Source organism: Tursiops truncatus, chromosome 14 (assembly GCF_011762595.2).
Source record: "Tursiops truncatus isolate mTurTru1 chromosome 14, mTurTru1.mat.Y, whole genome shotgun sequence".
Taxonomy (NCBI): Eukaryota; Metazoa; Chordata; class Mammalia; order Artiodactyla; family Delphinidae; genus Tursiops; species Tursiops truncatus.
The window spans coordinates 30929512-30937874 of NC_047047.1; the positions used below are offsets into that span (position 1 = coordinate 30929512).

At 41.7% G+C, this 8363-nt stretch overlaps 1 protein-coding gene across 6 annotated transcripts in view; it reads right to left on the reverse strand.

The window, feature by feature from the left end:
* ANTXR1 (ANTXR cell adhesion molecule 1) overlaps positions 1-8363 on the reverse strand; it is a 266303-nt gene that overhangs the window by 103068 nt on the left and 154872 nt on the right. The gene's annotated exons all lie outside the window — the stretch shown is intronic.

The following is an 8363-nucleotide window of genomic DNA, read 5'->3' on the forward strand; positions in this document are numbered from 1 at the left end:
ATTCCCCTTTCCCTTTCTTGTCGTCACTGTCTTTTGCTTTTATTAAATCTTTAACAAAGGTTTCACTTAACTTGCCCTCCCTCCACATATACCAAATGAAAATTCAGTATATACTATGTATGGTGGTTTCCAGATGGTGTAGCCTAGAAGCCAGAGCTTCATAAAAAGGGTGAGACAGGAGGCTGGTGCTCAGATGGTGGCCAGAGGGCCTGACAGTGGCCAGGGTCTTCAGGGGGGGTCAGTAGGAGTCTGCTTCACCACATACGTGTAAGCACATGACACCAGCCAGGAAGTGCTGACATCAGCCAGGCAGCCACCACTCAGACCAACCCGTCTGTGGGTTGATGGCCAACGTGTCTTATCGGGTATTTATCGAATTCTGCATCCAACAGTGTCCCAAGGGGAACCCAAAAGACAAAGCAAAACACATGATTTATTAAGTATTAATCAAAGGCGGACTAATTCATCATCTAGATGCCAGGCTGACATACTTGTAAACTGGGCACCTGAGCTTCTGGAAACATGCCACCATGTTCAGGTAGACGAAATTTAGGCACTTCCAATCTGGCCTTATCGGACGGGTGTCTGGCTCTATTCAGCGGGAATGAGGAAGAAGTCTTCCTATTGCTTCCAGTCCCTGCCCCCTCCTTCCCAGTCTGCTCCTGGGGGCAGGTGCAACTTGCCCAGGGAATGGCAGGAGAGCGTCTCAAAGTGCGATCTGGGCAGGCTGGATGGGCTGTCTGTGAGTGAGACAAACTCTCATGCCAAGACCAGTGCCTGGGCCACCCAATGGAGTGCTCTGAGCACAGGGACAGTCAGCCCTCCCCACTCCCCCCACCGCCCCGCCAGGGCCCGAGCCCAGGTGGCCTGGAGGAGCAATTGGGCAACAACTTGCATTGGTCTTGAGCCTACAGCACCACTGCAGCCTCACAGGAGAAAATGCAAATTGCCTCAGCCCCCAAAAGGCCTGCATGACGTGCAGGCGTGGCCCCCCACCTCTCCACTTCACCCCTCTCCACCTCTCTCCCCTTCACTTTCTGCACTTCAGCCTCCTGTCACCTTCCTGTCCCTTCCACACACCCTGCTGCTTTACACTTGTAGCGTCTTCTGCCTAATTGCTTGCTAACCTCCCTGCTTTGTCTGCACACCTGCATGTACCCCAGTTAACACGTATTCATCGGCTAGATCACCTCCCCTGAGAAGTCGCCCAGGACCTCACAGAACAAGCAAGGTCCCCTTTATGGGGTCTCACATAACCCAGTGTTTTCTGTAGCATTTTTAAATGTAATTAAAAGTTAATTGCATAATTCTTGGCTTCCAACTAGTGTGATTAGACGGTCTTTATTGCCAACAAGAAGGCAAGCTAGAAGCAACTGAACACTACAAAGCTTAGGTCGGATTTGAGCTACTTCCCTTCTTAGAAGGTTCTGGGAGCTTCCTCTTGGTTGTGGGTGGACTTGTCAGCTCCTTCCTCGTTAGGAGGGACAAACAGAAGATGGATAAGGTTGAAGAGACCCTTAATGAAATGTTTAAGAGGAAAATCCCTCAACAAACATATCTGTAAGCATAACATGGCAGAACTGAATGGCAGTACCACGGATAACTCTGGGGACATTTTTTCATATTTCTCCTCCAGAGGCCAACATCACATCTCTACTTACTATCATTTTCAGGTTGGATATTTGGGATGAGTAGAAAGTGACCAGATGCCTTCTTGGGATAGCTGCCCTAGAGTCCCTTCTGCATTAATGGTTGGACTGGTGAAGTGAAAGCGCATAAGAAAAATGAGATGGGATAGAGAGCTTCTGAATTCTATTAGTGTTTCTTTGCTACCTGAGAATGTCTTGAAACTCTGTTGTGAATTGGGAGATGTGCCTCTTCTCCCTTATCAGTGACTTTAACTCTGATTTAGTCCATGTTTGTTTAGGTAGATGCAGAGGTGGCCAGATTTGACAAAATCTGTCGTACGGGTCAAGGAAAGAAAGCTTGAAAAGACCAGGTGGAATCTTATTAAATTGAAATCTTACTGGCAACTTCTCATTGAGTCGAAACAAATTCAGCTTTTTAGGTACACCTCTTAGTTTGGCTGTTGGAAATGAAATGATAGAAAATGTGGAGATATAGTTAGCATGGGATGATGACAGTAGAAAGATCACATATGCCCAGGTCCTTTTTGACATCTGGGAACTTTACTGTGTTTTATGTCAAGTTCAACTGTTTAGGTCTCTGTAAATCTCTCTCTTAAAATTTATTTTATAAAATGTTAAGGTGAAATAAAGCACCTGGTGAGTTTATTTTGCTTGTTTTTTTCCCCTCCAGAAGTGTTCAAGATTTGCTCCTAATTTATGTTGGATCCTTGCACTTTGTTGCCCTTACATCTCTACTGCTATAGTACTGTGTAATGGAATGCAGAATGCAATCTACCTTTTTTTTTTTTTTTGCTGTACGCGGGCCTCTCACTGCTGTGGCCTCTCCCGTTGCGGAGCACAGGCTCCGGACGCGCAGGCTCAGCAGCCATGGCTCACGTGCCCAGCCGCTCCGCGGCACGTGGGATCTTCCCAGACCGGGGCACGAACCCGTGTCCCCTGCATCGGCAGGCGAACTCTCAACTACTGCACCACCAGGGAAGTCCTCTACCTGGTTTTTGACACCGGCCCCTCTTCCTTCTCTCAGGGTAGCCACACTGGCTCATTCCATTTAATAGAGTGAGTGTGGTCAGTGTGGTGCACAAGGAGCAGGGGGATGCCAGGCTTGGCTAGTCCCCCATGGGCCCCTGCTATGGCTCCACCATCACAACATTCCGTTTCTCCTGCTTATCTTCTTATGGCATGAGAAGAGGACTTCTTTTTGAGTCCCCTTTCTTCTTAGATTGTCTTCAGTGTCTCAGTGTCCTTCTTGCTTGCACTGGATGAGGAGCATCTCCTGCAACCTCCTTTGTACCGAAGGTGTGGTTCTCTTGTTGCAAAGGAGACACTTCCATGACACATAGCCAGTTCTGCTGTCCAGACAAAGTCCATGAGAATGGCTTAAGATAACTACTCTGTTAACAAAATTAAGCATTTGTCCTCTAGTTTGAATTAGGTGAATAGCTCTAAACATTATCGAGTACCAGAGTAGCCTGCAAGGCTTCTTAAAACACAGACTTCTGGGCTGCATCCCTGAGTTTATTATCAGTAGGTCTGGAGTGGGATCTTTGCATTTCTAACAAGCTCCCAAATGATGCTTATACTGCTGGTCCGTGGACCACACTTTGAGAACTATGAAGTAGCCTGTTTTTAACAATGCTACACCTCAAGTGGATATATGGGGGTGTGTTTTGCTTCAAGTCAGACATTCCTATGACTGTTCTGTTGAGAGCTGCCTATGGCTGATTAGAAAATGTTTGAGTCTAAAAGTTATTGTGTCCCTGCTCTATTGTCAGGGACTGTGGGGTCTTCGTTTCTTATGGGTCCCACCTAGGGGAAGACAGAGTACTATCTCTGGAGGAAACTCTCTTGCTTCCTCTGAAAAGCATTCGTGCTCATCTGTGTGCAGAGCTGGCATGGCCTGCATTCTTGGATCCAGCCCTGAAGCAATCCCAGGCAGATGATTGCCTGGGCGTTAGGGACACGGTTCTTATCTTTCACTGCACCATTGGCAATGAACTGACTGCACTGTATTTGCATCTCTTTCTTCTGCAAGAAGAACTGGACTCTAAGCTTCTAGAAGACATGGGCATACTTGGCTCAGTTTTAATCTCCTGACACATAGTCCGTGCTTGCGGCTTAGTCACTATTTCTGGAATGAATGAGTATGCATTATAAAGGAAAAGGTAAAGAAAGCATTTCTGATTATTCTAAACTCTTTGCCTGTCAAATAAGCCCTTTAGTGATACAAGATGCAAATCTGGTTTCTCAACTCTCCATATAAATGTTTCTTCAGTAATTAATATGCTAACAGTTCCAACTGCCATGAGTGGATTGTGACACATGTATGCACCATAAGGATCTCATTAGAGTTATGGGTTGGACTCATGGTTAATTATGGTACTTTATTGACACCATCTATATCCCATTTTATCCCCTAACCCCAGCCTTCAAGTAAATTCCCTTGCCTTGTGGTTCACGAATCAGCTTTGTGTCCCCAATTAAATTTCCAAGAAGGCTTCCTGAAAATTTGAAAACGACATGTACAGTTTCTTTTGTTACAATATAGGTATGTAATATGTGAATTTATTCATATGTGATAAGGACACTGAGCAATAAAATCAATCAACTATGAAATTGTATTAGCTCAAAGTGTGATTTTTCATGAAGTAAAGGAGAAGGTACTATACAGGCAGACTTTGCTTTATTGTGCGCTGAAGATATTTTGTTTTTTACAAATTGAAGCTTTGTGGCAACACTGTGTTGAGCAAGTATTTTGGTGCCATTTTTCCAACAGCATTTGCTCACTTCATGTCTCTGTGTCACATTTAGGTAATTCTCTCAATATTTCAAAATTTTTCATTATTATTATGTTTGCTATGGTGATCTGCAATCAGTGATCTTTGATGTTACTATTATAAAAAGATTATGAGTAAATAAATAAGAAAACAGAAGCTTTAAATGGCACAATAGACCAGATAGATTTAATTGATATTTATAGGACATTCCAACCAAAAACAGCAGATTGCACTTTCTTCTCAAGTGCGCATGGAACATTCTCCAGGATAGATCACACCTTGGATCACAAATCAAGCCTCAGTAAATTTAAGAAAATTGAAATCATATCAAGCATCTTTTCTGACCACAACACTATGAGATTGGAAATGATTAACAGGGAAAAAAACGTAAAAAACACAAACACAGGGAGGCTAAATGATACATTACTAAATAACCAAGAGATCACTGAAGAAATCAAAAAATACCTAGAGACAGATGACAATGAAAACACGATGATCCAAAACTTATGGGAGGCAGCAAAAGCAGTTCTAAGAGGGAATTCTATAGCTATACAAGCCTACCTCAAGAAATAAGAAAAACCTCAAATAAACAATCTCACATTACACCTAAAGGAACTAGAGAAAGAAGAACAAACAAAACCCAAAGTTAGCAGAAGGAAAGAAATCATAAAGATCAGAGAAGAAATAAATGAAATAGAAACAATAACAAAGATCAATAAAAGTAAAAGATGGTTCTTTGAGAAGATAAACAAAACTGATAAACCATTAGCCAGACTCATCAAGAAAAAGAGGGAGAGGACTCAGATCAGTAAAATTAGAAATGAAAAAGCAGAAGTGACAACAGACACCGCAGAAATACAAAGCATCCTAACAGACTACTGCAAGCAACTCTATGCCAATAAAATGGACAACCTGGAAGAAATGGACAAATTCTTAGAAATGCACAACCTGCCAAGACGGAATCAGGGAGAAATAGAAAATATGAACAGACCAATCACAAGCACTGAAATTGAAACTGTGATTAAAAACTTTCCAACAAACAAAAGCCCAGGAGCAGATGGCTGCACAGGCGAATTCTATCAAACATTTAGAGAAGAGCTAACACCCATTCTTCTCAAACTCTTCCAAAAATTTGTAGAGGAAGGAACACTCCCAAACTCATTCTGTGAGGCCACCATCACCCTGCTACCAAAACCAGACAAAGATACTAAAAAAAAAGAAAATTACAGACCATTATCACTGATGAACATAGATGCAAAACTCCTCAGCAGGCCTTCCCTGGTGGCGCAGTGGTTGAGAGTCCGCCTGCCGATGCAGCGGACACGGGTTTGTGCCCCAGTCCGGGAAGATCCCACATGCCGAGGAGTGGCTAGGCCCATGAAACCATGGCCGCTGAGCCTGCGCATCTGGAGCCTGTGCTCCGCAGTGGGAGAGGCCACAACAGCGAGAGGCCCGCGTACCACACACACACAAAAAAAATCCTCAACAAAATACTAGCAAACAGGATCCAACAACACATTAAAAGGATCGTACACCATGATCAAGTGGGATTTATCCCAGGGATGCAAGGATTCTTCAATATATGCAAATCAATCCATGTGATACACCATATTAAGAAATTGAAGAATAAAAACCATATGGTCATCTCAATAGATGCAGAAAAAGCTTTTGACAAAATTCAACACCCATTTATGATAAAGGCTCTCCAGAAAGTGGGCATAGAGGGAACCTACCTCAACATAATAAAGGCCATATACGACAAACCCATAACAAACGTCACTCTCAATGGTGAAAAACTGAAAGCATTTCCTCTAAGATCAGGAACAAGACAAGGATGGGCACTCTCACCACTATTATTCAACATAGTTTTGGAAGTCCTAGCCATGGCAATCAGAGAAGAAAAAGAAATAAAAGGAATACAAATTGGAAAAGAAGAAGTAAAACTGTCACTGTTTGCAGATGACTTGATACTATACATAGAGAATATGCAAGATGCCACCAGAAAACTGCTAGAGCTAATCAATGAATTTGGTAAAGTTGCAGGATACAAAATTAATGCACAGAAATCTCTTGCATTCCTATACACTAATGATGAAATATCTGAAAGAGAAATTAAGGAAACACTCCCATTTACCACTGCAACAAAAAGAATAAAATACCTAGGAATAAACCTACCTAGGAAGACAAAAGACCTATATGCAGAAAACTATAAGACACTGATGAAAGAAATTAAAGATGATACAAATAGATGGAGAGATATACCATGTTCTTGGATTGGAAGAATCAATATTGTGAAAATGACTATACTACCCAAAGCAATCTACAGATTCAATGCAATCCCTATCAAATTACCAATGGCATTTTTTACAGAACTAGAACAAAAAATCTTAAAATTTGTATGGAGACACAAAAGACCCTGAATAGCCAAAGCAGTATTGAGGGAAAGAAATGGAGCTGGAGGAATCAGACTCCCTGACTTCAGACTATACTACAAACCTACAGTAATCAAGACAATATGATACTGGCACAAAAACAGAAACATAGATCAATGGAACAAGATAGAAAGCCCAGAGATAAACCCATGCACCTATGGCCAACTAGTTTACGACAAAGGAGGCAAGGATATACAATGGAGAAAAGACAGTCTCTTCAATAAGTGATGCTGGGAAAACTGGACAGCTACATGAAAAAGAATGAAATTAGAACATTCCCTAACACCATACACAAAAATAAACTCAAAATGGACTAGAGACCTAAATATAAGACCGGACACGGTAAAACTCTTAGAGGAAAACATAGAAAGAACACTCTTTCACACAAATCACAGCAAGATGTTTTTTGATCCACCTCCTAGAGTAATGCAAATAAAAACAAAAATAAACAAATGGGACCGAATGAAACTTCAAAGCTTTTGCACAGCAAAGGAAACCATAAACAAGACAAAAAGACAACCCTCAGAATGGGAGAAAATATTTGCAAACGAATCGATGCACAAAGGATTAATCTCCAAAAAATATAAACAGCTCATGCAGCTCAATATTAAAGAAACAAACAACCCAGTCCAAAAATGGGCAGAAGACCTAAATAGACATTTCTCCAAAGGAGACATACAGGTGGCCAAGAAGCACATGAAAAGCTGCTCAACATCACTAATTATTAGAGAAATGCAAATAGAAATTACAATGAGGTATCACCTCACACCAGTTAGAATGGGCATCATCAGAAAATCTACAAACAACGAATGCTGGAGAGGGTGTGGAGAAAAGGGAACCCTCTTGCACTGTTGGTGGGAATGTACATTGATACAGCCACTATGGAGAAGAGTATGGAGGTTCCTTAAAAAACTAAAAATAGAATTACCATGTGATCCAGCAATCCCACTACTGGGCATATACCCAGAGAAAACCATAATTCAAAAAGACATATGCACCCCAGTGTTCATTGCAGCACTATTTACAATAGCCAGGTCATGGAAGCAACCTAAATGCCCATCGACAGATGAATAGATAAAGAAGATGTGGTACATATATACAATGGAATATTACTCAGCCATAAAAAGGAATGGAATTGGGTCATTTGTTGAGACGTGGATGGATCTAGAGACTGTCATACAGAGTGAAGTATGTTAGAAAGAGAAAAACAAATAGCGTATATTAATGCATATACGTGGAATCGAGAAAAACGGTACAGATGAACCAGTTTGCAGGGCAAAAATTGAGACACAGATGTAGAGAACAAACGTATGGACACCAAGGGGGGAAAGCGGTGGGGTGGTGGTGGTGGTAGTGTGATGAATTAGGCGATTGGGATTGACATATATACACTGATGTGTATAAAACTGATGACTAATAAGAACCTGCTCTATAAAAAAATAAAATAAAATTCAAAATTAAAAAAAAAGATTATGACTCATTGAAGGTGCAGGTGATTAAGCATATTT